This window comes from Acinonyx jubatus, chromosome F2, assembly GCF_027475565.1.
Source record: "Acinonyx jubatus isolate Ajub_Pintada_27869175 chromosome F2, VMU_Ajub_asm_v1.0, whole genome shotgun sequence".
NCBI lineage: Eukaryota > Metazoa > Chordata > Mammalia > Carnivora > Felidae > Acinonyx > Acinonyx jubatus.
Window position 1 is genome coordinate 8,543,780 of NC_069394.1, and position 26,064 is coordinate 8,569,843.

The following is a 26,064-nucleotide window of genomic DNA, read 5'->3' on the forward strand; positions in this document are numbered from 1 at the left end:
GCCTACTATTTCCATGCTAGTTACTTGAGATTGCTGCCTCTTAAACCTGGAAAATACAGCGTGTGTGCGGGTACCTGTGTGTTTACGTCTATGTAAGACTGGGGGGGGGGGGGTGGAGGGAGAATGTAGAAGGCAAGCACCTGAAATTTATTTGATCTTGGAGCCTGCCTGCCTCCTTTTTCTGCTGCCTTGTGAGTCTGGGCAAAGGACACAGACAAATGTGTATTCATTAAAAAATGCCTCTCGAGTGGCTAATTTGTGCAGGGATTTGGAAGAACCGGCATGATGAGCCCAGAAATGAGGGCAGAGCCGTGCGCTCTTCGCGAGCGGCCGGTCTTTCTTTGCCTTTTCCCCACTTCTGTGTTTATTGCGGGGGAAAATGCTGGCTGAATTGAGCGGCGTGCAGAAAGGCTAGAAGATAATCCCTCTCCGCTGTGTTCCCCTGGAGATCCAAACAGGCACACACAGGTCTAACCAAGTCAAATCCCAAGTTGCCAAGTCAGTACTGCGCTCCTGCTATGCACCCGAAAAGACAGGATTGAGTTGTTCCCTTGTTTATGCAACAGGCATTTATCCGAGAAGCCCCTGCCCTTGTCCGAGACTCTGAGCAGCGCCCAGGGCACTTAGGAACAGGTGGACCCAAAAGCTCCCCCCTCGCATAACCCAGTGGGAGGAGAGACACATACTGTGATAAATATAACACAGCGTGCTCCCTCCCCAGGCTCTTGCAAAGTGAGGGAGGGACAGGAGGTATCTGCTGGGCGGCGCCTGGTTCATGTTGCAGACCGATCTCAGCTGAAGTTCAGAAGTTCAGAAGGCGGAAGGGAAGAAAATGGGCATTAACTGAACTTGTCTATGTTCCTGGCATTGACGCGTTTCCCACACAATGTGCAGCATCCCTCCTAAGACCCTTGTGAAGGAAGAGTTTCTTCCCCTAAGCCTGCAGCTAAGGACACAGAGGCCCAGAGGTGATGGTAACTCGTTCAAGGTCAGAGAACTAGAATGTAGCAGATCGGGTTTGCAGTGCATTTTCCCTGGCACCAGCAGAAGGGCATAGGGTGGGAAGGGGTCAGTAGGGGTGGGGAGGTCGGCTGGGTAGAACATTCCACACAGAGTTTGCACTTTATCTTCCAGGCAAGATCCCAGCTTGGCAGCTTGGCAGACCCCGGGGGGCCAAATGCGGGTCAAGCTGAGCATCACCTAGCATCGAGGAGAGAGAAGTGCCCAGTATCACCTGTACAGCCACAGGCCTGTGTGACATGGGGCGAGTTACTTAACTTCCCTGAGCCTCGTTTTTCTCGTCTGTGAAATAGACAAAACCAGTGTCCATTTCATACCAGTTCCCATCTCCCAGGGCTGCTGGAGGGACCCAGGGAGCCGCACAGGTTACCCTGCATTGAGCTGTGCCCTGAATGGCAGAAACGCATAATTTATGTTAACAATTCTACTGGAGATGTGGCACCTAGCACCGTTTCTGGTACCTGAGAGTGGCTTAATACATGTTCATTATTTGTATCTTGTGCTTTTTCAAAATGATCAAATGCCTTCAGTGCTTCGTTGATCTGTGTCGCCATCGGGTAAAGAAGGGAAGTATTTGTCAGCTACGGATGCCATCTTGAGGCAGGGGCATTGTTTATACATTGAACACGAAACCTTCTTTGACCACTCAGAAGTCAGGGAATGAGGAGAACTCACTTTCTTGACCCTCCATGAGTTTACATGTCCAGCGGTGTGGCCCTGATGTCAGCCATTTACAGATGGCTCCCATGGAGTCTGCACGGGGCTTTTTCTCCGTGGCTGGCTTCCAGATGGTTAAAAGTTTCTTCCTCTCCAGTGTTGTTTGAAAAGCACCCCGACGTCGCTGCAAAAGCTAGATATTTCTTTTTGCTCTCCCATCAGCCATTGTGTAATCTTGGATGCGTGCCCTGTCTGTTCATTAGTTGATCTGATATTCATAATATCCCATTTAATAAAAGGAAAAGCAATAGAAATTAAGAGACCTGCCCCAAATTACAGAGACAATTAGCTTAAGGATAAATAGGAATGAGGAAAATACGACAGACAGGGAAGTCCTGGCCGGATCTGGACGGTCAAGAGGATTCGACACCTGCTGGGCAGGTGTATCAGACACCCTCCCCCCCCCCCCCCCCCCAGCACACAGCCCAGCTCCTCAGAGCCTCCCTCTCCACACCCTGGAACCCTCCATGCGTTCCCACGCCAGCTCAGCCCCTCCCACCATGACAAGCTTCTCCCGGGGTCTCTGCTGCTTCTGAGGTGGGATTCCTAGAGCCCGGGCATGACCAGCATCCTTGGCCCAGGGAGTGCTGGTGAGTGGATGACCCATGAGGCCAGACCTGCGATGGATGAGAAGTGGAAGGAAGCCAGTGAACTCGCTCCCCTCCCTCCCCCCCCCCCGCCCCCCAGTCTGCTCCCTGGTGCAGCAGTTCCGAGCCTCTTAGAGAGGGTCCTGGCGATAAAACAATACCAAGTGGTGCCCCCCTCCCCATCACATACCCCCCCACTGTGTTCCACTCCCTCCCAACTCGCCTCCCCTTTTCTCTCTCCAGCTTCTTTGGAAATCTCTCTCCTAGAGTAACATAATAACGAGCAAGCTTTTCCTCAGCCTTTGCTCGGTGGGATTCGAAGAGAAAGTGATTTCGCTCTCATTATTATTAATTAGGATAGCTAAAAGGCAGGAGGAGGCAGAGTGTGACAGAGAGAGGGGGAGAAGGGGTGCCCTTGGCAGTGGGTGGGTGTTAAGGATCATGCACATTCCAGGAGCGGACACAGTGCTTCCTTGCACAGACTTTGCAGCCGGCCACCCTGGGTTTGCACACCTCTCTCGTCAGTTACAAGCCTCCGAACCTTCAGTTGCTTCATCTGGAAACTGCAGGTGAAAATAATTCTGACGTCACAGGGGTCTGCAAATATTAAGAGTACTGATATTTGCCAATGGGGTGCCTGGGTGGCTGGCTCAGTGGCTTAAGTGTCTGACTCTTGATATCGGCTCAGGTCATGATCTCATGGTTCATGAGATCGACCCCCAGGTTGGGCTCTGTGCTGACAGTGTGGAGCCTTCTTGGGATTCTTTCTCTGTCTCTGTCTCTGTCTCTGTCTCTCTCTCTCCCTCTCAGCCTGCCCCCCTCCCCCCATCTCTCTCTCTCTTTCTCAAAATAAATAAATAAACTTAAAAAAAGAGTACTGATATTTGTCAACCACCTTACAGCAGCGTCTGATACGTTGTAAGTATCATTTACGCATTTATTAAACATACCAGTCAATGAACGACTCTCCCTTGACTTTGCCTGCAGGACTCTGAGGAAGTCAGGGAGTTTCTCTGAACCACAGAGAAAATAAAATGAACGGTTTGAATTAATAAAGGGCTTGGCCAGTTCTGGCCCTCCATTTTCTAAAGAGACCCCGGGCACTAATGTGAATCCAGCATCGGTTGTGGGTCAGGGAAGGTCTTAAGATCTTACATATAAATGGTCTTCAAATTTATATAAATCATGCCGTAATTAAGCCTCACAAGAGGTCTGTGAAGTTATGGTGAGTTCCCTGTATTTACCGACGAGAAAGAGAAGGCTCAGAGAGGCTAAGTGACTTGTGCACGGTGACGGAGTGACTGTCAGTACGCAAACTTGGGTTGTCTGGAAGCCCCACCACAAGGTCTGGGTCTAGGGAAAAAGTGGGACTGTAGAGATCAAAGCTTGGCTGTTCAAGATGTAGCTGAAGGGCTGGATGCCTTCCTGGAAACGGATGATTGAATGGGCGCCTTTCGGCGTGCTCAACGGCTCATGGTTGAAAGGGTGACAGCCTCCCAGGGGTCTGGGACAGAGGTGTGAGGGGTGGATTGGTGGGCGCGCTCTGACGCAGGGTCTAGGGAAGGAAAGGAACACGTTGGGATCAGAATTCACGCGTGTGTCTCTCCCTCCGCCAGGCCACGTGCACCTTGCACATGGTGGGTGCCCAGCCCTGGTTTGCGCGTGGCTACTTCTTGCCCAGAAGTTTTGGATAGAGGCATCTTTGCTTTGGGTTTAAAATTTTTCTTAAAGAGGGGGCACCTGGGTGGCTCAGTCGGTTAAGCGGCCCACTTCGGCTCCAGTCATGATCTCGTGGTTCTTGAGTTTGAGCCCCGCGTCGGGATCTGTGCCGACAGCTCGGAGCCTGGAGCCTGCTTTGGATGCTGTGTCTCCCTCTCTCTCTGCCCCTCCCCTGCTTATGCTCTGTCTCCTTCTGTCTCAAAAATAAATAAAAAACATTAAAAAAAATTTTTAAATACCAAAAAGCTTTTAAAAAATTAAGTTTATTTATTTTTGAGAGAGAGAGAGAGTGAGCAGGGGAAGGGCAAAGAGAGAATCCCAAGCAGGCTCCACACTGCCAGCACAGAGCCCAAAGTGGAACTCGAACCCACAAGTAGTGAGATGGTGACCTGAGCTGAAACGAAGAGTCGGAGGTTTAACCGACTGGGCCACCCAGGCTCCCCAGAGCCCTTCTATTTTGTACACAAATAAATAAAAATGGGAAAAAGTGGAAGTTGTATTTTGAGGTTTTGATTATTATTATTAATGTATTATTGTTACGAGACAACGTTTGCACAATTGAAAACTATTTGAGTTTTTAAAAATGTTTTAATATGAAAATCAGTAAAAACACCATTTTTCCTTAGATCTTTCAATTCAACTTCTAAGTCTCTTTTAACATAGACTATATTTTAACAACTACTTTCAAGGAGTCTCTTGTTTAAAGAACCCTAAATAACTTCATACAATGGGCCCAGATAACAACTGGATTCGTTAAATCCTCTCCATTGCTTCAACCGATGTGACAAAAGCCTGCCTAAGTATTTCAAACATCTAGTGAACCAGTAATTCAACGTATAACCAAGGGTGAGACTCTCGGATTCTTCCGAACAGTCAAACTTGGCACACTTTCTAATTAAAAAAAAAAAAACAAAAAACTTTCCCAATGAAAATTTACAAGTCTAAATTACCTCACTGCTCAGTTACATTTTAATTGGCATGATCAGACTAATCTGACTCTAATGTATCAAAACCTTTTTCTTTTTTTTAATTATACCACATACTTCAAATACCCGCCATATGCTGATTTCCCCCCAGACTTGACTTCTGGGATTTCCTTTCTCTTCACTCCGCAGAATACATTCTGAACTTTGCCAGGGCAGAAGTGTTCGGCACCAGGAGAAGAAGCAAGTTGTTTTAACATCACAAGCAAGTCCCGACCTAAACTTATGAAATTATCGACCAGAGATTTCTGGCCAGAACACAGGGGCTGAGGGACAAGGACGATTTTTTTTTTTTTCTTCTTCACGACAGTTGGCAGGTTCAGGCTTTTCTAGTCGCTATGGCAACAAGCAACTCCAAGCCCACACTGTGCACCTGAGATTAGTTTCTGCGCTCTTGCCCCTGGATCTAAGTTGAATGATCTAACCTCTTCTAACCTGGCAGCACAGACTGCTAATTGTCCCCGAATACGTGTGTCGCACAGTGTGTGTCCCAATATAAGGACTACGTTTACCAGTGTCCCCTGCAGCTAGGCAGCTGGGAGACGGAAGTGGAAGTCCTGGGAACAATCTGTAGAATGAACTTAAAGGGAAAGGGCATGTTCTTATCTCCTTCTGGATGCCTGGAATAAAGATTTGATGTCTGGAGCTGGGGCAGCCAGCTTGGACCAGGAAATCAAGTTGGGGAGGATGGTGTGCTCTACAGTGAAGCAACGAGCTGGCTGAGCCTGCGTCGCTGACCCTGTACAATGCTACACCAACCTTGTGTGCCAGGACTTAGGAAAGGAAAAAACTAACTTCTACCCAGTGAAGCCACTGTGACTGGGGGTTTTCCGCTGTCGAACTTAATCCTAACTGCTAGATACTACTGCCTGATTTGCGTAGGTGAAATTCTGGATCCTTCCCCCCCTGGAGGGGATTCTTCACCAGTCAGCTATTTGACTGCCTGATGGAATTCTGCCTTCTCCCGTGTCCGGTTGTAGACCACAGTCCTAGGGCACCCCAAGTGATTTACATGATTTTACCAAATGGATGCCCCAAATCGGTAGCAGGTGTCATATCTCTTAAAGCTGAGGCTATAGCTCCCAACCCAACGCCACGGTAGATTGGGCTGCCCCCAGAATCATTAAATGCAGATGGTTAAATGCAAGCAGCTAACGTTAATTTATATTTTATGAGTCTGTAGTTGAAAATACATAAGTGAGCACCAAAATACCGAGTAAATCAATAGACGCGAAAATAACAATAGTTAACGTACTATGCACTTACTGTGTGCATGGCTAATAACCACCCTATTTATCCTAGAGGGTGAAGTCTATCATTATCCTCAGTTTAGACATAAGGAAGCTGTGGCCACATGTTTTCCTCAAGCTCAGCCGTGGAGTCGCACCCCATAAACTAAGTGATAGAGGTGTTCCCAACCGTGTTCAGTCTCTGTACTGTTTTTAGGATCCAGCCAGAGAGAGAATAAAAGATGCACGCATGTTTGGTCTCAAGGAAAGTTAGGGCGTTCAACTACAAAAAATACAAAGGAATGATTTCAGGGCTTCTTTGTAATTTCTCCGCAGCATTTATGGTTATCATCTTTATTCTACCTCAATGTGGAAACCTATCCCAAATTTGGGTGTTGGCTTGCTTTCTACTGAGAAAAGTAACTTGCTCTCCTTTGGCGGGGGGGTGGGGGGGACGCTGTGGAGAGGGCATGGGGCAGAGGGACACTCAGAATTTCAAGGCCGCCACCATGGGCATGTAGTTTCAAGAAGAGGGAATTACAGGGCTTTCTTCCCCCAGAGATGCAGTTGGCCTGGCAGAACCCTGATATTTGGCAGCTCCCGTCCTGAGTACTTTTCCATTCTCATCTATAAAACATTTGCAGGAATGTTGACAAGTATAATATGCATAAGAAAGATACTTAAATTAATAATGGCCATCATTTATTGAATGCTTACTAAGTATCTGGCACCGAGCTGCTAATTTTGTATATATAATCTGTCTCCTTAAAACAACTCTGGGGGCCAGGTACCATCTGCCCATTCTGCAGACAAAAACCGGAAGGCTCGTGGGTCCAGAGCCCCCCGCCCCCGCCCCGCCTGCTGTTTCCCCCCAAAAGCAGGCACGGCTGCTTTGCAGCTTCCCAGTCTGCCTTTCACTCAGTTTCCCAGGTTAAGGTGCTGGTTCTTCACTGTCAGAAAACCTTCTAAAGAGCCTGAAGTTTCTTTTCCAGAACGAAAGGGTTAACCTGGGGGGCCCTGACGGATTTCACACCCAGTAATTGCATTCTGCTTGTTTTGACGTTGCTCAGAAATAAAATCATCGAAGAAACGTCACAGAACAAAAGGTTTCCTGCCGCAAGGACCCTTAAGATGATCTAAGCCAGCCGTTTCAATCCCGGGAACAGTTTGTCCAAACGGCAATTCAAGCGGAAGGACACGCACAATGTAAGCCATCTTTGTGAGCGCCCTCTTACCCTTTGTTGCACTTCTTTGGAAAGAACGCCCATCATGATAATTAATCGCTGATCCTGTAACACCCCCGGTATCCACCCGTGCCATGAATATTTGCTAAATGGATTAATGGAGGTGGGTAGCCAAGGTGCAATCTCCTGAGGTATGACAGAGCCCAGTTTGAAAACATTGCTCTAACTCAACCTCCTAAGCGTACACACAAGAAAGTTGAGGCCACAAAAAGGAAACTGTCCAAAGTCAAGTGGCGGCAAAGTCGCAAGAGCCGGGACTCGGGGCCAGAACATCCTATCAGGATGACTTTGTCCCTGGTCCCTTTGGAATTTATGGTTGAGCGGCTGAGCAGGGTGCTGTCCACGCGGTCCTTATAGCTGTATTACGGAAGGAAGCTGTTTCAAAAGGCAGATTCCTGGACCCCACTGCAAGGCAAGTGAATTTCGAGTCTCTGGGAGTAGGACCCAGGAATCTGAGCTTAGAATAAGCCTCCTGGAGTCATCCCTGTAGGCAGTGAACTTGGAGAAATAGACCTTACGGGTTCCTTGTCGGGCTCCAGGAGGTTAATTGGAGACGTAGCCATGATCCTTCTCCTGCTTGAGGACAGAATGAAGAGCCCTTGACCTGGGCGGGGGGGGGGGGGGGGGGAGTTACCTATAGTTACGTTCTTGACCGATTGATTTATTCCATAACCATTTATTGACCATCACCACGTCCTCAGGGCTCCGACCTTGTCCCTCTTCATTTTCTACAACATCCCCAGGTGACCTCATCCACACCAAGTCCCCACCACCACCCGCTGTCTGTGAATCTAGTCCTGCAACCCAGTCCTGAACATACTACAGCCTGCAGCCTGCCAACGCCTGCACCCCATCCCCTCCCTTGTGTCTGCACGGGCTCGTGATGGGGAGCGCAGAGCACAAGGATAAGGTTATGTTACTTTGGAAGCAAGGTCATAAAGGGCATATGGCTTCTACCCGGTTCCCCTGGGATGCTCTGTCTCAACATCTAGCCTCTATGGCCACGTGGAGGTGCTCTGGCGGACTGAGTTTCGTCTTCAAGTCAACTCATCCCCGATCCCAGACCCACGAGTGAAGAAGCCTCCGGACTCCAGCCTCAGCCATTCAAGGTACTCTCAGCTTCCCAGACACGTGGGGCAGAGATAAGCCCACCCTGCGGGGTTCCATCCAAATTCCTCACCCCCAGGTCCCATGATCAAACGCAGGCAGGACGGCCGTCTCATGCCTCTAGTTTTGGGGATGTTGTGTTACGCAGGGTTGGTAACCAGAGTCAGCAGCAAATGAAAAGTCCCGCAAAAAACCGAAATGGGACATGTGGAAACGGTTCCTTTCTCCTTCAGCAGTCGGAGGTGCCGTAGTTTAGAGATGGCCACCATCCACTGAGTGTCAATTATTTTTGCAGTTGGGTTACAAATAATAATAAAAAAAAAATCTCAGGGCGCCTGGGTGGCTCAGTCGGTTAAGCGTCCAACTTCAGCTCAGGTCATGATCTCACGGTTCGTGAGTTCGAGCCCCGTGTCCGGCTCTGTGCTAACAGCTCAGGACCTGGAGCCTGCTTCGGACTCTGTGTCTCCCTCTCCGTCTGCCCCTCCCCCACTCGCACTCTGTCTCGCTTGCTCTCAAAAATAAACAAACGTTAGACACTTTTTTTTTTTTAATAAAAACAATCTCACTATGGTACCTTCGAGAAACCGGGCTGAGCATGGTTAAACGTTCTCCCTCACAAAACAAGGGATCTGAGGGAAGATGTTACCAACCCTGAACCCGTTGTGAGGCCTTCAGGGATCAAAGGTTTTTCTGTCAACCTATCATGCTTCTGCCGGCCTCGCCATGAAAGATGGGTGATGCCTGCCCAGATGTCTCCCTTCTGCTCCTTCCTTAGGTCAGTCCCCTGGCCTCTGCTGGATTCCCGGAACGAACATGCCCTCCAGTCTGGACACCCCAGCGCCGGCCTCCCGAGGCTGCCGGAGTGGTCTGGCCAGCATGCAAATGTCGCCGCATCCCCATTGCCTCTGCCCGGTGTGTGAAGTCTCGGAGCCTCTGCCAGCATCCAGAGCGAAGTCCGAAGTCTGCTCCACCCGGCTTAGCAGGTGGTACGTGAACCGGATGGGCTCACGCCTCCTGCACACCGCACCCACCCCCCTGCTCTCACCTAGTTCTCCCTGAGATCCCAAGACACCTGTCCCCCAGGAGCTGCCCTCCGGTGGAGGAGGTCATCAGGAAGACGTGACTGCCGGCTGACCCGAGAGCTGACCCCGGGGAAGTGGAGGGCCTTCTCCCCCTCCCCTGTCCTGGGAATGTATATGCAGTCTCTCCCACACCCTGTTCCCACAGAGGGAGCCGTCTTCAGGGACAGGTGTTGTGGAGACTGCCTCGACGGCGTATATGACCGAACCTCACAAAGGCCTCTTTCTAAACTTTTAAGATTCTAGAAGGTGGGTTCAGGTATCTATTCATCTTGAGGCACTGAAGATCAGGCTTACAAAGTGAGTTCTCTTGCTTATTCAACCTGCCACTTACCAACGTGGGGTGGCCCGCCTCTGTCTTCGGTCTCTCCCTGTCTTCTGTGCATGCGGTCAGTTTCAGACTACACTCCAAATGCTCCCGGGTTTGTGAACCAACATCCTCTAAGTGACCTCACTACACCCACCTGTTAGCCTGTCACAGCGCTGCCCCAACGTGGTGAAATCCCAAGCATGGTCAGTCCCCTGCCAAACTGTGGGCTCCTGGTGGGCGGGGACCGTGTTGTGCCCACCTCCACGTCCCCAGCATTTAGCACAGTATGTGGTGAATTAAGGTGGGCCCCAAGTGCCCAGTGACTGCTGTCCTTACAAAAGGAGGAGGCACGCACTCACACAGTCACACACACACACACACACACACACACACACACACACAGAGCCATGTGAAGGGATCATCCACAAGCCAAGGAAGGCCGAAGATTGCCAGGAGCCACCAGAAGCTGGGAGAAAGGCACAGGCCAGATTCTCGCTCAGAGCTCCCAACAGGAGCCCATCCAGCGGAAACTTTGATTTCAGACTTCTGGCCTCCTGAGCTGTGAGAAAATACACGTCTGCTGTGTGGGGCCCCCGGCTCGCGGTAATTTGTTATGGTAGCATCCAGGAGGGCTGGACCCAGTGTCTACGATGTGGAGGAGGCATGGTTCTTTAAGGGTCCTGCAGCCCAGAACAGCAAAAGCTCTGAGGATACAGTGATCAGTGCTAAGAAGCAGAGTTCCCTCATCCCAGGCCTTGCATTAGACCTCTGGATCTCTAGGCTCAGAAGTTTGGATTGGCATCCTTAGACAATGGCAGCCATTGAAGATTTAAGGGTTTTGAGCTTGGGAATGCCTTGGGGGCAGTGAAGGGACTTTGGGGGAGAAAGGAACCTGGCTGTAGCTGCGTATGGTTCTCAAGCATCTAGCAGCAAGTAACAGAACCATGACCTAAAGTGGCTTAAACAAAATAATTGTTCTAATACAACAGAAAGTCTAGAGGTAGGCTTCAGGAACGGTGTGATCAGGGCTCTGGATCTACTTAGCTTCAGTTTGTCTCCCCTCATGGGTACAAGATGTCGTCCAGAGAAACTTGAGCTAAAAATACCTTCGTGTTCACGTCCAGTTGGAAATAAAGAGAAGCTTCCCAGGCCTTAGTCTTAAGGACTCTTTTCCTAGAAAACACAAATATATTTCTTTGTCTTCTTGATCCAAACAGGGATTAAATCTACGTATTCCTGAGCCAAATTCTGGCAAAGAGATTAGTGCGGTCATGATTGGACAAGATTAATCAGCTGCCTTAGCATGGATGTTGGGTCTAACATGTGTGAATAGTGTAAAGCGTGTGATTCTGTGGAATAGTTCTGCTGACTCAAATGCCCCCAAGATTCTCAGAACTGGAAGGGGGCTTAAGTGTTATGAGTCCTATAGTCCCCGTAATGCAAAACGTGTAGCTCTCCTTCCATGTGCTTACTCTTCAGGTGGGCACTTGCTGCCTGGGCAGCCCATTCACCGCTGGGTTGTTGACCCAGGACCCGGTGAAGCCTGCCAGTCAGATTCCTCTTCTGGAAAAACTAAAATCCGGAATAGATGAACAGTGGAAAGTGAAACTGTGAAACAAGAAGGACTGTTTTGACAGCTGCCCCGCCGTACAGGGGCTGGGGCCACAGACACCAGGAACATTTCAGGGCAGACCCTAGGACTTAGCAGAAGGAGACCGTGGGCAGGGATGGAACAGAGCAGAGAGGGGGCAAGAGCAGGGAGAGAAAGCGGAGGGAGGGAAAGAGGGACAGAGCCAGAGCCAGGAAGCCTGGCTGTGTCTCTCTTTCCGGCTTCTGTCAGTACATCCCCCTATTACCTCTTTTTATCTTAAGGGAAGTTGGGGCCCCAAAACCGTGGTAAGTAAAACCCTGCCCAAAACAAACGGCCACGTGCCCAGTAGCTCTGAACTCACCGCTGACAAGCCGGGCTGCCCTTTTCTGCCCAATCACCCAGATAGCATCAGGGCCCATTAGGATCCCTCCTTTCTGATGTGTGAAGAAAGGGGGCGGGGAGAGGATGAAATCAATTTCCTTCACCATTATTACCGAGAGCTTTGCAGTTGTTCTGAACACACGGGGGCGGGAGGGGGGTGAGCATTACATCAATGTCAGGGCTCCCTGGGGGGACTCACTGTGCAGACACTCCCTGTAATGACTATGGCGGCTGTACTAGGCAGGGCATGTTAGGAGACACTCGGGATGACAACGAGGAATGCCCTCACACACACCCCTGACACATAGCCCCGGAGGATGTGGGCTCCCCGAAAGGCCCGAGGGCCTCGCAAGTGCTGCCTCCATGGAATAGAGGACAAACCCGAGACGGGGAGAGGCCCTGTCTGTCACCTGGTAAGAAATAACATTGCAACACAACTGAGGCGGGCGAGAAAAAGCCTGGCCGGGTTAACCCCTCCGAGACGGAGACGGGGAAAAGGTGCAGCTGATGGAAATCTTTTTCTAGATAAGGTGATGATATATGCATGCTTCACCAGAGAGTCACTTAATTAGGTATTTCCATTTTACTGTGGAGTCACCGGCGGGAACTGCCAAGGACCTAGGGCTGAAATGAAGAGCTGTCTTTGGTTCTTGGCTGCAAAGGAGAACCAGCAGCTGGATGTTTGGGGGCCACTTACTTGCTCAATCTGGTCGTCTCTCCAGATTCACCTAGGATAAAATGGCGCAGTCTTAATTACTAATTCTTTAATTTTCTAGTGGTGAATTTTCGCACTCTCTCCTCCTCCTGTTTTTCAACCTGCTCCTTTTCTACTTCTCTATGCTCTGAATAGCTCCCTTTTCCTCCTCCAAGGCTGAAAAGTCTCCTGGACCACCCTTTACCCACCCCACCCCCCCCCATTGTGAGTAGGGGCCCACGCCAGAGGGCCCAGCATCCATGAAAGCCAACTTTCACTGGGTACTTACTATATGATAAGCTTAGTTGTAACTGTTCAACATGGATGGATTCACTCGTTTATTAGAACAACCTTATGGGATAGACAGCAATCAGTCCCATTTTCACAGAAGAGGAAACTGAGGCACAGGGCTACCTAAGCTTAGATTCTGTAACCAGCCTAAGATCACATCCAGTAGGTGCAAGACAAGACTGGAAGCATTAAGTCCCATCCAGCCCCTGGTCTGAAGCACACTCTGATGAATGACGTGCTAGGGAGCTATCTCCACTGCAAAAGGCTGACCTCTCCAAGGGAAGAAATGGAAGCCAGAAGAATTAAGCGCCCCTTAGGCCACGCTGCGCCTCTGTCCTCTGAGCATTGCTCAGAGAAGTTACAAAAGAGGTAAAATCCCCATAAGGGGATAAAAGCTGTACAATCACACGTTTTTAATGCCTCTTAAACCTGACGTCCAGCATTTAGTCTCTAAGACTGTCAAGTCCGTCACTGAGCAAGAAGTCTCCACTGCCCTCACTTCCCTATAAAGGAGAAACGGCAAAACCCCCACAAACCTGAGTCCCACAGGGGGTCCGGTCCCAGAAGCCCCAGTCCCAGGTCGCCGTGGGACCTGCCCCTGCCTGGCGTCCCGCTGCCTGGCGCTCACCCTGCCCTGGACCCTGGTGCAGCCTCCGCATCTGGGAGGAAAAAACTGCGGCGGGCAGGCGAGCCGGGGCGGGGACCGCGCCGCGGTGGCCGCTCTGCGGCTCGTAACGGGGCCCAGGCTCGGGCCTTACCAGGGCCCCAGCCCCGCCGCGCCCCTCCCCTCCCCCTCCCTCAATCCCACCTCGAGTCCCGCGCCCTTAAAGGAAGTCCATGGCCTTGCCCGGTCACCAACAGGGTGTCGGCCGGCCCCTTCTGTGCTACGGTGCGGCCGACTTGGGCTCTTCAGGACACCGCCACGTCCTCTGGGTGGGCGCCCGTCGCCTCCTCCCCGGGGTTGACCCCACGGGTCTCCGAGCGATTCTTCCCTAGTCTTTCCAGCCCGTGGGCGGCGGCGGCGGCGGCGGCGGCGGCGCGGAGTGTCGCGGAGCTGTCCCCGCAGAGCCCTCCCGGGGCGGCGATCCGGTCCCCGCGCCGCCTCCGGCGTCTCCCCAGCCTGGCCTCCGCCGAGCCGGCTGCAGTCCACGTGGCTCCGGAGCTCGCAGGAAGCCCCGAGCGAGCCGAAAGCCGAGCCGAGAGCGGGCGGAGGGGGCGCGGGAGGAGGGGGGGGGGAGCGGGCCCGGGGGGCGGGCACTGGGCGGAGGAAGGGGAGGGCCGCGCGCAGCCCAGGCGCCCGCCCCGCTCCGGCGCGCCCCGCTCCCGGCCCCGGCCGGCCAGGGAAGCGGCCCCTCCCCGGCCGCCCGCCGGCCCCTCCCGTTACACCCGGGGGAAGGTGTTCCCGAGACCGCTCCCATCCTCACCCCGCCTCCCCGCTTCCCCGGCTCCAGCCTCCGCCGGCGGAGCTCCACTATGCCAGACAGTTTCGACACTTTGCAAAGACAAAGACCAGAGGGAGGAAGAGGAGGACAGGGAGGGCGAGGAGGAGGAGGGAGAGGAGGACGACGCGATGTGAGCCGGGAAGGGGGCCAGTGCTCGGGACAACCCCCCCTGTAGTCTCCCCGGAGCCCCTCATCTCCAAAGCCGCGGAAACTCCAGCGTGTCTCCGGCTGCGGTGAGTGAGCGCGCCGAGCCCAGCGCGGCCAGGGTGAGCGGGGGGCTGCGTCCGCCGGAGTTGGGGCAGTTTCGAGTGTGTTCTCCAAGTGGAGGGGCGGTTGCCCGGAGCCGGGAACAGAAGTGGTCGGGAGGGGTCTAGGAGGGCTTGACAGTGGAAGTGGGACTGTAGACCCCGGGCGCCCAGGGGAAGACACGCGTAGGGAGACCCCCCCCTTCTTTAGCCACGGCGTCACCGGGGTCTTCGGGAGAGGGAGGAGGTCCGGGAGGAGGCCGGGGCTCCGGGATCTTTTGCCGTTATTGGAAGAGCTGCTGGGACCTCAGCGGGGAGCCTGCGCCAGGTCTGGGGCAGCGGTCCCCCGGGTGGCCCCAGTGACATTGCACCGGCGCCAGGCTGGAATCTCCCTGGTCCGGGCCGCCAGAGGGCGAAGCGGCCAGCGGGGCCGCCGGTGGGATGAGTCCCCTCGGGGTGGCTGGCTCCGGGGCTTTCGAGTGGAGCGAGGGGCGCGGGGGCCCGCGGAGGCCGCCGGTGATCCGATCGAGCTGCGGCGGGACAGTGTACGGATCGAGCGTCCAAATCCGCTGCGAGCAGGAGCACATCCGGGAGTTGGCCGTCGCCCCCGGGGACGCCGCCGGCCCACGTTACTCCGGAGACGACCGAGAAGTTGGCGCCCGGGACGCGGCAGCTGGACGTGGCGTGGTGGGCAGGGAGGTATTGGGTGGGCGCAGGGGAGCGTGGCGGGGGTGGTGCGGGTGGCAACTCGAAACTCCGGAGTCCTCCCCAACCCCGTTAGGCGCCGCAGCTGCAGCGAAAAAATCTGACAAAAGTTAGCAACTTGTCTGCGTCTCGTGGATGTGTGACCTGCGCGGGGCAGGGGCCGCTGTTTGGGAGAACGCAGGGCCAGGGCAGCGGTGACCCTGGGGCGGAGCGCCCGGATGGGGCTACGGCTAGATTCGGAATCCGGACCGTAGCGCAACTTTGAGATCCTCCTTTTCGCTGAGCCTGAGTGTGTTTGAGCGTGACCTTGCGGGAGGAAGCGCGGCTGAACTTGAGATGGGGGTTGAGGCTGCGCCCGGGCTGCCTTCAACGTGCCCCGCGGCCCGGCCTCTGGGGACGGGCGTCTGCAGCGTCTGGGTTCCGATCGGCGGCTGGAGCCCGGAGTCCTTCCAGCCTGCTACCCGAAGGTCTCGGCCAGCGCCTGCCACTCGCAGGGCTTGGTGGGGGCGCTCGGCGGGCGGACACGTGCGCGCTCAGAAGTGCGCGAGTGGTGGGGGCTGGGCGGGTCACTGCGTCTCACGGGCTCTGTGTGTCCCGCAGAGGGAACCGGCTTCGTCCCTGAGGGCAGCGACCACTTTGCCGAGGGGCCGCATCAGGCATCCGCCTGGCTCTCACGTGTCCCACCTCTAGGGACTCCTGGCTCCTTCTGGCTCACCACCCTCTTGGGTCCCCTCGCCACGCGGATTTGGGCCGAGATGTCCCCTAGGGAGACAGCGAGCGCCCACCGCCGCTAAGGCTGAGCGTGTGTGTTTGGCTGGGGGGAGGGGGAGGGGGGGAGGAGTGGGGGGAGAAGGAGATTAGCAGAGAACGAGGTTGTCCAGGAGCGGTAGCCACCGCGCCTGACACACAGTAGGGACTAAGGCTGTTTGAAAAGGCCTCTAGATGGAAATGCGCTGGCAGGGGCCGGAATGTCCCCTTCTCGCCTTCTCCTCCCCATTTCTACCACCGAATTTACGTTCATCCACCTAACCAAGGCCTTTCGGCCTCTAGGCGTGCCTTGAGCACCTACTACGCGCGGGGTTCAAAACTGGGCTGTTTAGAAGCTGAGGGCAGAGCCGCCTGGTGTTCCTTCCCTGGAGCTGCGTAAGGGCGCCCAGGCGGTTCGCAAAAGGCAAGGCGCACTGCCCCCTGCAGGCTGCTACGGAGACTGCTGCTTGTGTCCGAGGTGGGGAAGGGGCGCCAGTGACCGCACCTTGCCTGGGCTCCTTGGAGGTACCTTCCTGCACCTCTTCTTCCTTCCCCCAAAGCCATGGCCTGGCTGTGTTCTAAAATCCCGCAGTTGGCTGGAAAGATCGACCAGAGTTCACCAGTCCAGCACACTCCCACCCTCCCCATGGATCCCAGGTCTTTTATCATCTCCGTCTCTGACCTTCGAGCCTGAGACTTGGAACTCCCAGAATCTCAGTTTTCATATCTGTAAAATGGGGTCATCACTATTACTTTACAAATGTGTTGCACAGAGTTACATAAAATTGTGCGAATACGTGTGCACGTGTGGATATACGCATTCACGCATTCACACTACATATGCATATCCACATACGGTGACTCAAAGTCTGGGGAGAGGAATCCCATCTTCCAAAATACTTAGTTTTGCTGAACAAATAAATAACAGAATGAGTAGGGGGCCCCTTCCTCTGCCTTTGAACACCTCCACAAGCCTGGCAATGTACTGTCCCTGCATTTTGCCAGTCCAGCCTTTACCACTGGGGCAAGGCAACGGCCTGGGCCAGAGCAGGATCTTCCCCTCACCTCACTGGGTGGGCAGGCCTGCGGAGGCCTCTTGAGCCCTTGGCTGATGGAGAAAACAGGAAGTGTTGCTAGAAGAAATGGCAGAGGGTTTTTTTTTTTTCGTTTTGTTTTTTTCTAAGGGGGTGTGGATTCTGCTCAGTGTGGCTCTGAGTAGCCCGCTTGCTGACCTCAGGCCTGTGTTCCCTTTCTGGGGGCAAGCTAGGCATTCCCCCAGCTGGACATACCAGCAACCCTCTGACGTCAGGAACTTCCACAGAATCGGCTGTCTGGAGCCTTTGGTCCCCTAGGTATGGTGGGGTGGGTCCGTCTTTGGGCCTAGCAGCGAGGGGTCCTTGCAGATCCTGGAGCCTCAGGGATGTGAGGGGCTCTGTCTCCCCTCTGCACCAAGCAACCCCTAGGCCAGGATATCTCCTGGGGGCAAGTTCTCAGCAGCACCCTCCGCCCCCAGGAAGGGGTGCCTTTGAACCTCTTGGTCAGCTCACCTAGCTTGAGTCCCTTGCTGTGTGTGGCAAGCTGCTGACTCAGAGGAGTTATATTTGGACAGGGCTTTGCCTTACGGGATCTAGACCTTAACCCTCTCCCCAGGCTCCCTCCCACACCATGAAAAGCAACCAAAGTAAAGTAAAACAAATCCACCAGTGATCTCCTTATCCTGCTTCCCAATAAATCCTATATACACAAAGGACAAGCACCACCCTCCCGTGGAAGAGCTGGCCTGGTCACAGAGAATTCTAGAATAAGGCTCACATGCCCTTTGTTAAGTTGTGGACCACACGTGTAACCTTCGCTCCCCCCCTTGCAGACCCAAAGCTCTGAGAGCGCTCTTCTCTAATTTGGGCACAGGAGCCCAACCTTGGGCCCCAGAGGAAGTCCCAGAGCCAGTGCGCAATTGCTTTGTAATTTGGCACCCGTCTGTTCCAGGCTCTGGTCTCAGTTTCACTCTCTGCAAAATGAGAGGCTTGGAGTTCTGCTGACATGGCCTTGGGGCAGTTAAAGTCTTTCTTCATGAAGACAGCCTGTGCCCTGCTTGTTTTTTGCTCCAGCACCGTCCTCAGAACTTTCCGGGCATTCCTGGCATCACAGACAACAGGGCCACCCCGTGCAATGACGCCTCCTTACTCACTGCGAGTGCTCCAGACTCCCAGAGCCCACGCCCGCTTGGTGAAGTCATTCGTCAGCAATTCTCAGCACCGGACATTGAGAGACGCCCCAGAAGTTTCAGACTCCGGGGTCTGAAACTGGGCAGAGCCGAGGTGGCATTTTGGGGGAGCCCCGATGTTGTGTATTGCAAACAGGGACCTTGGTGACTTCACCAGGACCAATAGGGTTCCCACTCGAGCTGAAAATGTTCATAGAAGTCATTTTGTTCAATATTTTCATATTAATTCAAAAATACTGAAGCCCAGAGGGGAAATCAGGGGACCCTGAGTGACAGAGCTGATCTAGAACACCAGTTGGTCTCATAAACTCCAAATAGGTGAGTGCCCTGTGTTTTCCCTTCCCCCTACCCCCATTCTTTTCCCTGCACTGAAGTCCTTGTTTCCCTCTTGGAAACCCAACATTCCTTGGGAAGCCTGAGGTTTGACTGTTTCTTGGGTCTTGTTGGATGGATTGTTTTGATTTCTGTTGATCCAACATTTATTAGGAACTTAACTGTGTTCTACTCACCATGCAAGATGCTGGAAATAGAGAGTGGTAAGAACTCTGATCGACCCTTGTTACCATCCCCCAGAGGTCACCGCGTGGCGGGGAGGCTCACGGGTGCACTTGAAGAGTTTGTGGCAGTATGGTTTGCACGGGGCGGGAGCACGCATGTGCCGAGGGAGGGCTGGGACAGAGAAGCGAGTGGATTCCTGTGCCTTGCGGGACCCACAGGGAAGAATTCACTGGGGAGCCAAAGCCCGAATAACTAGGGAAGTCACACCGCAAGAGAGCGAAGGTGTAGTTTCTTGCCTGCCTAGAACTGGTATCTAATTAACATGGTGTGCGCCTAGTGAGCCCAAGAAAAGTGAAGTAAAATAAAATAACAGGCCGGATGTAGGTCTGTTCTGCGTGGTTCTGCAGAGGTGAGGGAGCTGGGATTTCAGGGCTTCAGTGATGTGGCCCCGTTCCTGCAGTAGGTGTCGATTTCTGGTTTGCTTGGGTGGGATTCATCATTGCCGCTCAGCCAGAATGCAGGTCCCTGAATTGAGATCTTCCAAGGGTTATGGGCACTGCAGTGATGGCCTGTCAAATAGAAAGTAGCTGCTTTGCTTTCGCTTCAAGAAAATACAATTCTGTGCTTTATTTTTCATCCTTGTCCTTAAACTTGATGTCAGAATTACATGGCTGCGTCGAGAGAGGGGGTTTTAAAAGGCATGGCAGGCAGGTGGGGGATGGTGCCCAGGTTTTCAGGCACATGACCACATCTAATTGTGTGAGCTCAGGCAGGCCCTGCACCTCGGGGGCTAGGGTTCAAGTGCAGGTGGTTTATCTCAGGACGCACGGTGAGGATTAAAGATCCTGCATGGAAGAGTGCCTGATGCCCCAGCTAAGAGCCTGTGCGGGCGGGTGAGCACAGGAGGTGCTGCTTTCTGGAGGCACCGAATTCAAACAGAGCACTTGGGAAATAAAGGAGTTGACTGAAGGCGGAAAGTTCTGGAAAGCTCATGGAAAAACACTTGACGTACAAGGCCGGTGTTGATGTTAAACGGTTTGTTAATAGCCCCCATTGGAAGAAGCAAGGCCAGACGATGAGGTTACAGGAACAGCGTGCTTTTCTCATTCCTGTGGGTTGTGAAAATAATAAAAAAAAAAAACTTTGAAAGTTTTTTTATCCCTAGGGCTTGACACGGGGAATTACCAGGAGCTGGAATATGGGGGGGGGGGGGGGGAGGGCAGTGGGGAAGTGCACGGGTGGGGGTGTGCCGTGCCCTGAGCCCTTCCTGCGTGGCCTGACAGGCTCAGGGACAGGTGCGACCTGTGTCAAAGTTGAACACACGCCTCGGTCTGTCGGGGTTAACGCTGGGACGAGTGTTGGAGACAGGACTTTGGTGTCAGGATATTTCTTACAGAGTCAAGTGGATCCAGGCAGGGCAACCCCTGGCCTAGGACTCAGGACTCCTAGCTCCTGGGCCTTATCCCATACCACCGGTTCCTGGCCGAGGACTTAGGTCCATCACCGGACCTCTTGGAGTCTCCCGTTTCCTCAACTGGTAGATGGCCGTCTAGAATTCCCACCCTGCGTGGGACAATTGGGAGGTGGCCCCAGCAGGAGGCCATGAGCTTGCCTTATTGATAATAAATAGAGTCACATCTGCTTTTTAGTAAGCACTTAGGGTGTGCCCAGTGCAGCAGCAGGTATTTTGAACAGAGAAGCATTCTGGATCCCAGTAGCAAACACGCACTCACAAACTGAGTGGAGGGTTTACCTGAGCCCAGTTACCACCCCCCCACCGTCTCCTACCCACCCCCCTCGCCCCCCAAGAGGCAGACGGAGGGATGGGTGAGGGGCACTGGGAGTGTGGCATAGGAGCTGCTAGAAGCCTCTGAAGAAAGCCTGTCTCCTCAACCTGGCAGGGAAGAGCCTGGGAGATAACACTGCCATCTTGCCGAGTCCTGCCTGCCTTCCACAATCCTTGGGGCACCAGGAGCTGAGCCCAGCCAGCAGCCAGAGGCCAGAGAGTTCCTTACTGGGGCCTCTCAGGAGCAGGACCGCCCCGGAGGGTGATCTTGCACTCACCTGCCTTCTCATTTGATTCTGCAGCAGCCGGGGGCGGGGGTGGTCACAGAATTCCCAAAGGACAGAAGCCTGAGGCAGGAGGGGAACTCCCTTACTCCAGGCCCTACCTCTGGGGCAAGCCGGACTTTTAACCCTTGTTCTCTATTCCCCTAGTAAGATAAAAGAATCAAGTGTAAGATACTATTGGGGCACCTGGGTGGCTTAGTGGGTTAAGCACCCGACTTTGGCTTATCACGATCCCAAGGTTCGTGAGTTCAAGCCCCGTGTCCCAGACCCCGCTTCAGATTCTGTGTCTCCTTCTCTCTGTTTCCTGTTCTCTTTCTCTCTCTCTCAAGAATAAATAAACTTTTTTTTTTTTTTTAAAGTGCAAGATATTATTATGAAGACCTTTGGGACTTCCATAGCATCTTTGAAAGAAGCAGAGTAGCCTCAGAATTAAGGTTTTGGTCTGAGGCTTATCACTTACTTCTCAAGGATCATGTTACTTACCTTGTCTGGGTCTCAGTTTCCTCTTCTGTCATGGGGATGATACTCCGTAGAGTTGATGCGAAAAATCAAAGAGTCACTCAACAAATGTTAGCTTTTGTGCACAAGGGTCAGGGTTCAGACGTGTGGTTTTGGGGTTGGTGGTGATTCCTCCTGTCCTTTTAAGCCTATGTGATATTCAGATAATACTGTTTGCATGTTTTTATCTTAAAAGTTTTTTCCTTCCAAAAACATCCGGGGATGTTCTTCTGACTCTGCGTATGTGTATGTGTGTACATATTTTTTTCTCCTGTAAAATATTTAGAAGTTCTCTAACCAAGTCTGATTCTGGAGCCCTTAAGAGAATAAAAAATAACAAGTTAAACAGCCTCAGTCATTCAGAGGTGAGCAGGAAAGGACATTCGTTCCAAATTATTTGGTGGAATTAAAAAAGAGATTGCTAATGACTTTTGGTAGGTCCGCATTTGGGTATGCAAAAAAAAAAAAAAAATCTTTTTTTTTTTTTAATTCCACCAGCGACCTTCAAAAAAGAAATCAAACCCAAATGGATATCATTGTGATAGATTTTGCTACATTAAAAAAAAAAAAAATCCGTTTGAGTCCACATTGAACTAACAGACCAGAGTGGCTAAAAATTCCCTTGATGAATATTTACTTAGCAGAGGGCTCTTGAGAAAAACCCAACCGAGAAAAAAAAAGAAAAAAAAAACCCAAAGCAAACCCAGCTTCTTCTCTAACTGAGAGGGTGGAATGACTCCAAAATATTGTTTCATGCTCAAAAAGCCTACAACAAGTCCACATGAAAGACGAAAATCCATCTAATTGGGCATTTACCTTTTCAGAAATAAAAGGCTCAGTGGAAAGAAAAGAAAAGGAAAGAAGAAAAGAAAACCTCTTTCCTTGGAAGACTAGACTGGAGCCCAAAATAAATCCCTCGAATCGCTTGGCCCAGTGATGCGGGGCCTCGTTCCCCCTCCCTTTTTTTATTGTGCTCTTGCGGTAACGGGTAAGAGAGCTGCTAGCGGTGTGGGAGCTGAAATACCTCTTGAAACCCCTGACCTCTGCGTTCACAGCCATTGGCATCTGCAGCCCTGACCTTATTTGGACTCCCCTGCAGCTCCTCTAGCTGTGGCCCTGGGATTAGGGTCCTGCCCAGGTTGCAGAGGAAGTGACTTACCCAAGGTCACACGGTCTCTGCAGGCAGATCTCCCATGTGCCCGCCGTTACCGACGTGCAAAGTGGGTCGCTCCTGGGAAGGCACAAGCCCACGCCTCCGACACACAACAGCACCAGACAGTGGCCTGGCTGCCCCCTCACTCATCTGACTCAGCCCATCGCTCACAGCCCCCATCCCCGCCCCTCCCACCTTGAATGGTTCAGATGAGTCAGGTGACCTGGTCGACACAAGGGCATGTGAGCAAAGGCAGATCCCTCGGGTTCCCACGTGCCCGGGGTCTGCCATCAGCTCCTCCACGTTGGCGGGGCCAGGATGCAAACTTGTCATCAGCGACTTGACCCTTCCTTTGATACTGCTTTCCTAGTCTTTATAAAGCAGCCCCGTAAAGTCACTGCTTGTATTTCCCCCCTACTCCCGTTTTACAGATGTGGAAACTGAGGCTCAGCGAAGTGAAGCCGCTTGCCCGAAGTCCCACAGCTAGAAAAGTGGCAATTCCTAACTGCTCCGTTTCTGTCCGAAGCCCAAAATCTCAGGCCTCATGTTGTGTAATTCCCAGGATCATCTGGTGTCTCTACATCGGGGGGCCGGCAAGGGTAGAAATAGACTCCCTCAGAGGTGCAGATATAGAGCACATCGCATGGACATCTGTCCCCAAGCCCACCCAAGCTGCGTGCCATCCCACCCAATGGCCACGGCAAAGGGACCCAGGTTCTGTAGCCTCTTCTTTGGCGGGAGGGCGGTCCTGATTGTCCTCTGCACGCTGTGTCCCAACGGGTGGGGCTCCAAGGCTTTTTCCCTGCTTCACCATTTGGTGCCGGCTGGATGGGTTTATTGAGCTAACCTTGATAGACTTGCCGGATTTTTCTGCCTCCGTGTCGGACCCTGTGTTGCTGATGGCAAGCACCCTTCCTTTGGGTTGTACTCATACATTGAATTCTGAGATCCCCATGGTGCCTGGGGATTGAGGAAGGTCTGGGAGCCCGCGGGTGTCAGAGACAGGGCGGTGAGCAGCAGGAAGGCTTAATCTGAAGCTTGTCACCAGGCATGCAGACCCACCCAGCTCCCCAGGCAGGTGTCTTTGAGCGACCTGCTCCAAGTAAAATGATTAGTAGAAGTTGCTGTTGCAACACTGGAAAATTCCCTTTTAATAACATCTTCACAATGGAGAGAAAGGTCTGCTGTTGGTCTCCTGCCTCGAAAACACCGTTAATCCTACCACCTGGTGGAGAGTCTGATGAATAAAGACCTTTGCTTGGGAAACGTACGAGCGGCCACAAACAAGAATGTCCTTGTGGGGGGTATTCCTGGTTGTTGCTAAAGCAAAATCTTAGATTTGAGACCTCAGTCTTCCGGCAAAAAAAGGAAAGTAGAATGAAAAAGGGAGATTAGAAGCCAGCGAGGTCGTGCTCCCCCACCTACCAGAAATTTCCAATGAAAATCACGCCTTCCGGAGTGGTTTGAAGAATTGGTTCCGACGTAGTTTTTCTGTCTCCTGCTAGTTTTTGTCTCTACCTATGACAGGGAACAAACTGAACTAAGCAAAAACGATCTGTGACCTCTAGGATCATAAAAATTAAACTGATGTCTCTACCAGGCCAAACGTCCGAACAAGGTGAAAAAATTTACTGGCCCCGGACACAGCTTTGAAGAGCAGAATATCTCCGCATCGTTGGGAATCTGCCCTGGGGTGAAGTAAAAGAGGTTTCTCCTTTTCTCTGAGCAGGAGCCACAGTGTCAGAAGCTGTGACGGGTTCCGGAGCCGGGGTGGGGGAGGGGTGGGGGGGAGGAAGGTGTGTTTGAGTAGATTGAATGATAACACATTACAGACGTTGCACGTTTATAGAGCATGAAACAAGAAGGAATTGTAAAATCCCAGCATTTGCAAAGAGGCTTAGCAGTGCCCTTGTTTAACCTTCCCCTATTCCAAGATTTCAATTATTCATCTACTGAGTCATTCATTGATTCGCTCAATAAAGGTACTGGCTCTGCCGCGTCTTAGCTGTGTGACCTTGAGCGAGTTGCCTAACCTCTCTGTGCCTCCATTCCTCATCAATAAAACGTGGGTAATAGTACCCACCTCCCAGTAGGTACTAAACGAGCACTAAATGAGTTGGTACTTAGTGTTTAGAACGGTGCCCTGCAGAGTGCCCACTCGAAGTGCTTGCTTTGGTCGTCATGATCCTTGTTCAAGTGTAGAAACCCCTTGCACGGTGTCCCGGGAATTGTTTCCTCCCTTCCACCCTCCCCTGTGGTGGTTCTGCGTCTGCTTGAACACCACTAGCGATAGGCGAGATCCGTGCCCCACGCAGTGACCCTTTGCTCTCTGGTCACCTCTGTGGATTAGGAAGCTCTTTGCCACACAGACCTTCCAGCCGTGGAGGGCTTCCTGGAGGAGGTGACAGGGTGCAGCTCTGGGGCTGTCCGAATTTAAGGCTGAGAAGTGGTCTGGGCTTATGAAGCTTGGGGGTGGCACTGGACCCGGGAGGCACCTAAGACTTTGACATGACATTTTAGATATTCCCTGCCCCCTACTTCACAGCTAAGCAGACAGAGGGCCAACCTGTGTGATTCCTCAGCCCGTTAGCGGGCAAAGCCGGGGCGAGAAGCCAGCCCGCAGCTCACAGCTGCCAAGTCCTGCCTTTACCGCTGGGTTTCTGCCCGACGTGGGAAGCTCGGGGTGTCCTAGAGAGCGAGCCTCCCTTGTCCTCCCCAGGCCAGCAGCCAGGGACCCCAGCGGCCGGGTCTCCTACGTGACCCCCTGCGCCAAGCCCTCTCCGCTGCTCGGTTGGCACAGTGCTTACACCACAGCCTCCCAGACCACCCCTGCCCACGGGCTCCTGTAGACCTCCCTCTGAGCAAGGCTGGCTTGCGTTTTGTGAATTCTGGCGGCCGTCTGCCCTTTTATCCCTCCGGAGTTTCTGCTCAGGAAATACCGCGTGCTGGACATTTCGGGCTCATTTAACGTTCTAACCAGGGCTCTGCGGTCATTATTGTTATCAGTGTTTTGACAGTTGGGAAAGCTGAGGTTCATTAAAGTTGGCCGTTGGGCCTAAGGTCCCCCAGGTTGAGTCGAGCGGGGGTTGGGGGGGGGCTGTTACACCCCCCCCATCTCGCGTCACCAGATCCTGCTGTGACACACCCACGTGGCAGACGTTTCCTGGGTCCAGTGTGTCTGGTCTGACCGCCCGCACTCACACACCCCTGCCAACCTGCCCCCCACCTCCCTTCCCTTCCCTTTGTTCTGAAGAATCAGATAAGAGGCCAAAAGAAAGAAGTCCCCCCTCCCCCCCACTTCACCAAGCCATATTTCAAAGGGCTATAAATAGGACGGTTAATGGTGGCACTCCAGGTCACATTCAGCACGGACAGACTCTGAGTGACGCCAGCCCTGTCCTCTGGCTCAAGGTTTCCATGGTCAGCACAACTTTGCTTTCTTCACTTCCTTCCCTTTTTCTTTCTCCCCCCCCCCACCCCCGCCCTCCTTCTTTCCCCTCGTCCACAAACTGTTGTTCACAAGTACATAG

At 52.8% G+C, this 26,064-nt stretch overlaps 1 protein-coding gene and 1 long non-coding RNA gene across 4 annotated transcripts in view; both read left to right on the plus strand.

Annotated features, from left to right (window-relative positions):
- The first annotated feature begins 640 nt into the window (after positions 1-640).
- LOC113600555 (uncharacterized) lies at positions 641-11,235 on the plus strand. The gene is made up of 3 exons (XR_008292795.1): positions 641-988; positions 7,326-8,608; positions 9,382-11,235. It is a non-coding gene; the product is annotated as an uncharacterized LOC113600555 (long non-coding RNA).
- Positions 11,236-14,269: 3,034 nt separating this feature from the next.
- The window catches only part of ST3GAL1 (ST3 beta-galactoside alpha-2,3-sialyltransferase 1), a 93,577-nt gene continuing 81,782 nt past the window's right edge, over positions 14,270-26,064 (plus strand). For 2 of the 3 annotated variants that reach the window (XM_027063856.2, XM_053208493.1), the window contains exon 1: positions 14,270-14,627. The gene's annotated coding sequence lies outside the window, so the exon portion shown is untranslated. Of the gene's footprint in view, positions 14,628-16,182; positions 18,634-26,064 lie in introns of those variants that run through there. The other variant, XM_053208492.1, reaches the window with a different exon arrangement.